The following is a 6,787-nucleotide window of genomic DNA, read 5'->3' on the forward strand; positions in this document are numbered from 1 at the left end:
TATTTTCAAAACATGTTTTTATTAAAATATTAAGGTAACTACGTTTTATATAAATAAAACATATTGTTCCCTTCAGTCACTCTGTATATACATGATGCATAAGTCAAGTGTCATATTCAATACTTCTTTAAACCCTACAACTTCACTAAATATTTTCTTTACTCGATTGTCTTAATACAGTAAGTTTTTTTATTTATATTATTTTAAAATAAATACATTAAATAAATGAAACACTGATTGCACACCTTAATTGCCGAACTAGGAATAAAGAAATTAGATTTTATATATTTTTATTACCAACAATTGCAGTTTTTGGGATTTATTACTCGTTTGAGGAAATTATTTCCTATACGATATATGCACGTCATAATACTACGTTATATCGTATATAATATGTTGTTACGCGTTTGCTTAAAACGAAACACTCTGCTAATGTTGAATCCACTACATATTTATTAATTTTAATATTTACAATCTTAAAACTAGGCAGCTATAAATAAACTAATTGTTTACAACAAATTTATACTGTCCCAATACCACTATGAACTATATTGTCTATCTATTTACACATATGTCTATTTAACACTGGCATATTCAATAATAATTAACGCAATTCAATCTGTCACGATCACGAATCTTACAACTAATTGTATCACTCCACAAGTTCATTTCTACAGCTCAACTCAACTCGCTGCGTCGCGACAACTCCTTATGAGATTTTTGGTGCTTCGAGAATATTTAAGTTCCAGAACTTGCTAGACGAGTGGATAAGGGTCACAGTGCCCACCCACCGTTCGTGTAAGGAGGAGTGGGATGGGCGGATGAAAGAAACTGACTCAACCCACTGAGCGCTTTCTTTCCAATGAATCTATTCACCTAATATCCCTTTTGTTACTGACAGACATCTCGAGTGTTCGGTCACATTCCCACTGCATAGGAGGCTGGTCCTTTTATCTAAGCCATTCTCTCACATTGTCGTAACAATATCATACGAATTTGCACTTAGACTTGATGATTCTATCTGAAATTCAAAGGTAGAAACTACAGTAACCAAATTCCTCAAAGTTCAGAAACACTGTAGGCATTCATTTCTGACGAACTTATTTTGATGTAGCATAGTGTTAGTGTAGTCTGATAGTTGCATGACGTAGTGTACATGTGGTGTTTAAATTTGTGTAATATTGTATAGTACAGAGCGTTCGAGTATGATAGTGCTGTGTTTGTGTACTTTTACAATTCTCTCAAAGAAATGCGACTGTTAGTAGCCTACCACGCGCCTCTATGTAGTACTCCCCCCTGGCACTGGAATTATACTTGACCTCGACGTCACTCAGAATCTCCCGTGAAACAAAGGCACAGCTGGCAGCCAGAACACAGCTGATTACTAACAACAACCACAGAGAAAGAGAGAGAGCAACGTAGATAGAAGATTCTCTCCTTGTTGGAGGAAATTTCAAATACCTTGTGACACTGATGATATCATTTCGATATATTTGTCTTTCGATATACTTCTCAATCAAAATTGACACTGGGGAGCAGTGGTAACAAGAATAATACTTATTCCAAAATACATAAAATTCGTATATGTTAGCTAGTACGAACCATTTGGATTTCATGATTTTACATGTTCAATCAGACTCAAAATATTAACATAAGCTCGAACCTTGTTTACAATGTACTACCACTCAGGCATACATCTACAAAATTCCACCTGTTCTTAGCTGGGAATTAAGACACTACACTGTTAAGGGCATCTTTATTTTCTAGCTAAGCCGAGAATAGATCAGTCAATCCATGCTAAATCTTATATATATAAAAATCTTGAGTCACGATGTATGTTGCCAATAAACTCCAAAACGACTGAACCAATTTCAATCAAATTTCACATGTATCCGTAATTTAGTCTAACTTAGAAGATAGGATAGTTATTATCTGAATTATTCGCTTATGTCGTGAATATAAACGAATAAAATGAAGAAAAGTTTTCAAAGCGCCTGCACATTATAACCTGCAATTACGAGATAGATACGTATATTAAACAGTGAAACACTATTTGAAGGCGCTAAGTTATGATGTATAATTGTCTAAACTAAATTTTTGTTGAACTTAAAGGTTGAGTGGTAGACCACTTTGTAATAAAATACATTATGCATGTACAATACATTTTTGACATATTTTCTTGATCGTGACATCAAGGTAAAATCTACATCGGGGTTGGAAATATAATTTACTTCAACCAGAAATGCTCATACGCGGGCAAAACTTACGAAAAGCGTGCGAAGCCGCGGGAAACAGCTAGTAGTATTGTAAATTTGTTTAACATTGTCTGTAAGCCATGCGTAGCGAACCGATTTGAACTTAGTGTTCCAAACCATCAGGGAATGTTAGGAAATTAGATAACAGACACCCTGATCCGAGAGGGGGGGGACTGGAGATACCCTAATTGGGCCGGAATTACATCCGGTAGGTAATTTAAGGTAATTTTGGCTGGAGAAAACGGGGTTGTCTTCAATAACTATCATGAACTTATTAATTTACACGATCATCCGCTAAAATTAAGAATGTAGTTGTGATGATAAGTAGATAAATATTTGTTTACACAAACACATAGCAAGATCATAAATCTACGTAATCTATCTTATTATAGTGTAATACCATAAGATACGGTACACAAACACTTGTGTCAAGACTGAAACACGAAACCCTCTCAAATAATTTTTTTGTGGCAAGGAGTAAAACCCAGCGAGGCGGGCTCCAAGTGTCCTGAAAGTGTTCCAAGGATAACAACATTCTGAGTGGGTCGTCAGAGAGGATAATGACCTAAACATTGCGGCATCTCTGGGTCTCGGGCCTCTCCATGTACGTATTGTGGTGTGTAGAAACAGTTGCTTCTCATACCATTTACCAAAGCGTTGAACGTTTGATTAGTTTATAATCACAATAAACGGTTTGTAGCCTACAGAAGTAATTTAGTAATTATAAAACTAATATTTATTGTATGTCTATTCATTTACAAAATGTGTCTAATACATTCACCGAAAATATCTATTAAGCATTCTTTTACCCGGCGTCAAAGTCTCCAAAGCTGACCAAGACTATAAGAGTTGCCACATAATGAATGATGAAGTAGAACTAGAATCGACGTCCACATTTGGAACTTGATTTAAAGATTATGTTAAAACATAAACAAGAAGGATAATTAGAAATGTTTTGTGTTACGTATATAAACATTACTACGCGTGCAATTGTTCAATTTAGTGTTCATAAATAATTTGACCATAATCGTTGCAGCTGCATTTCAAGCTAGCTGTTAGTTAGGCTACACTTGATAGTAATGACACGCGGTTCCGCGGTTCGCCATGAATGAAGCTGCTAACGTGTCAATAAACAGTCGAGTGAATGAACGTACTACACCGTGAAGTTGTCAAGCAAACAATAGTGGTTATGTCGTAAAGTGCCATCTTGTTGTCAACTTCCCATTATCAGTTTTATTTATTACTTTTAAAATAAATCATATCACCCCTCTTTCCCTAAGTGTAAATAATACATCTCATTTCTCATCCTTGTAACAATTGTTAGTATTGAATGCTACAGAAAGATATTTTTATGATTTTGTACATCCCAGAAAAAGTACAAATTGGCTTTAGGCCTAGAATTTTAATATGAGAACCTGCTGTTGCGCAATGCTGACATCAATCCACTGTGAAATAAACTTTATTGATGTACGAAACTTGATCGCTTGAAAGTGTGATGGGCTCTGGGTTTCTTTTGTCAGATACTAATAAGTCCATTATCGTGTTACATCTCATTGCCGTCAGAGATACATCATGTCTCATTCATACGCGCTAATGAGACATTTTTGCTATACTTATGGAAACAATTTGCTGTGGCGGGCGTTACAAGAAATGTTTCTTCTTTAATGAGTGAGTTGAGAACATTACGAAGAAGTCGTCTCTTTTCTGTTCCAATTCTAAAATCTATCTATCAGACGAATGTTTAGCCAGCCAGAATGAGTTATTTTCTTAATTTATGTATGATCTGTTTTCATTGAACAATTAATATACAAGATAATTTATATATCTTTCGTGTTTACATTTCGATTCGAAGGTTCTCTACAAAAAATCTAATTGGTCACAACGTTAAAATCCTTTAGAGTTTTCTACTACAATCTATCTAAACTGTGTCACTGTTACAATGTTTGAATATTTCTTTTGATAGAGCTAAGACTGTTAATTCTTGATGAAACCACCATCTGGACAATCGTGCTATATCTCGTCATCTGTAGCTATGAACAGTGAACAGTGAGCAGTGAGCAGTGAGCAGTGAGCAGTGAGCAGTGAGGACAGACGCGGACGTGTAGACGTGTCCTCGCGCTGGTATGCAGCCTCGGTCTCCGTGAAAGTGTGATCGTGTGTGATTCGACTTTCTCTGTTTCCGCCAACCTCTGATTGGTAAAAGCAACCCTTCCTTTTTCATCGTGGTTACACTCACCAATGAAAGGATATATGGCGTTCTAAGGGCAATGTTTTGTCCTTTATACGTAGAACATTTTTCTTATCCCAATATTAAGTAAGTCAGACAGGCTATGTGCACCTATAACATGGATTTGTTGGCTAGTTCTTTTGAGTACCTCAACAAATTTAGAATGTGGAAAAATAATGAATGTAATTTATTACAAATAATCTCGGTTGGGTCATTGTGTTTTGTTGAAATTGGTGCCGTCATCTTAGTATCTAATATATTTATAAAAACTGGCTACTGGAAAAATATTTTTACAACGTCTTCTTCAAAAGATGATTCTTCTAATTGGCTGAAAAATTGATGAACAATTTAATATTAAGGATACAGATTCTCATAATTACAGCCTTAGAGTGTTCTATTTTGTGGAGAAGTGTAACAGATGTACAGACCAAACAATTAGAAGTATCATATACCAGAAGGTGTTTGATTAGACAAAAATCATATTAAGTTCTAAGGTGTGTTCGAGTGTTCAACAGACTTTTTAATACACAGTTTTTTATTGTATAAACAAAGTAACACACATAAATATTAAAATGAACAGTGAAACCACTCAGAAAGTTTAAATTTCACTTTTCTACAAATTGACCCGATTTTAAGTATTCATTCGTTAGGCCTACGTGTTTATATGGGACTACAATCATAAGCTAAAGAAAACAAGACTGGTTATGTTTACGAAAACAACATGAAAGTGAAATTGTCCAAGAAAATTAAAGCGAATAAGCTGAGAATTAATTTTGGCTTATCGTGAACTCTTTTGAATCGTTAAGAATTGAAAATTATAGTAAAAGCAGTTCTAAAAAATCAAAAAACAAATATTGTTTAAGTGCTTTAGAGAATAATAACGAGAACATATCAAATTCGCGTAGCACTGATGGAAGTGATGACGGGAATTTGCCTCTAAAATAGAATTAAATAAAAAAATGGAATTATATTTATTTATGAAAATGAATGCATGTGTCAGTATCCAGATACATATCTCCATGCATTTACTTTAAGGACAGTAACTCCTAGTTTCGTCCATCTTTCCGAACAGGGCGATTTATATCTTTCCCCTACATTCATTTACGAATTTGCTTTTACATTTACAGTGAAGCATTACTACAGGCATTATATTTTTTATACAATAAATCGATAATATGTTTATTTTAAAATTAAAACTGAGCACACTGTAGCAGATCTCAACTCTAAATTATGGATTGGTATCAAATGTAAGAAACAATGAAATATAAAACTTTATTCATCAACTAGTAATTTTGTTTTATTTTCAAGTGTATATGTTCTATTTAAGATTTTAATATGTCTAAATTCAAGTTTTAAAATTAGGGTCATATTTTATTTGAAGAGATATCAAAAAACTGCTGAACAGACGGACAAACGCCACTTGTATAACATTCACTAACATCATGTCTCTCATGCAAGATAATTGAAATTTGAAATGTTTATCCTTAAACCGTCTCTAATTGAGAAACAATTAAAAACGGAAACAACTTGATCTAAGAAACAATGAATACCGTGATTACAAACAAATTAAGAGTTAAAGTATAATTTTAACTTAAATTCGCTAATGGCCCTCACTTTTGGAAGTATACCAAATACAATGCAATTGTTCATAATGTAATTAAACTTATCTTAAAAATATAAGTTTAGTTTATGATTCCTGCAAAAAAACAGACCATTATAGATATTTAAAACTTTAATTATTAATATATCGTACAGGACCAGTTACAATCTGGACCAACGCAAGTGCAATATTTTATAAATAAGTGGTAGTTTACCCGCTAGAATAAAAATTAATCCAACTGCAGGGAATCAACACACATATATACACACACGCACGCACACACAATTCAACAGTTTTGTTACGACTGATTCAGATTCCTAACACTGACCTCTCCCCCACCACCCTCCCCCCACCAAGCACCACCACCTGATACACTAGACGGGTGGGTTTTTCTCTGATAACCAGGTGATTTAATTGATGCCTGCCGCGCACACTTTCTCTACTGCTCCTGGGAGATAATACCAACAATCTTCATCCTTTCCCCCACATTGGGTAGGGTGTATAAGAGTTATTGTACTTTATTTAATAATTAATTAGTATAACATAACAAACCGAACTCTTTGAATTCATCCAATAACATGGAGTTTCATACAATGGTATATCCGACAGGATTAAAATTAACTCCTTTATTAAATTATAATTTTTATTATCAACAATTAAATGTAATACTTGTGCATTAGCAAAAGCGCTGAATATTTTGTTTTA

General features: G+C 34.0%; 1 protein-coding gene across 1 annotated transcript in view; it reads right to left on the reverse strand.

Moving 5' to 3' along the window:
• Positions 1 to 6,404, reverse strand: part of LOC124357460 (probable cytochrome P450 301a1, mitochondrial) — a 33,071-nt gene extending 26,667 nt beyond the window's left edge. Inside the window, exon 1 of the mRNA XM_046809284.1 lies at positions 6,297 to 6,404. The gene's annotated coding sequence lies outside the window, so the exon portion shown is untranslated. The remainder of the gene's footprint in view (positions 1 to 6,296) is intronic.
• Between the last annotated feature and the right edge of the window lie 383 nt (positions 6,405 to 6,787).

Source organism: Homalodisca vitripennis, chromosome 3 (assembly GCF_021130785.1).
Source record: "Homalodisca vitripennis isolate AUS2020 chromosome 3, UT_GWSS_2.1, whole genome shotgun sequence".
Taxonomy (NCBI): Eukaryota; Metazoa; Arthropoda; class Insecta; order Hemiptera; family Cicadellidae; genus Homalodisca; species Homalodisca vitripennis.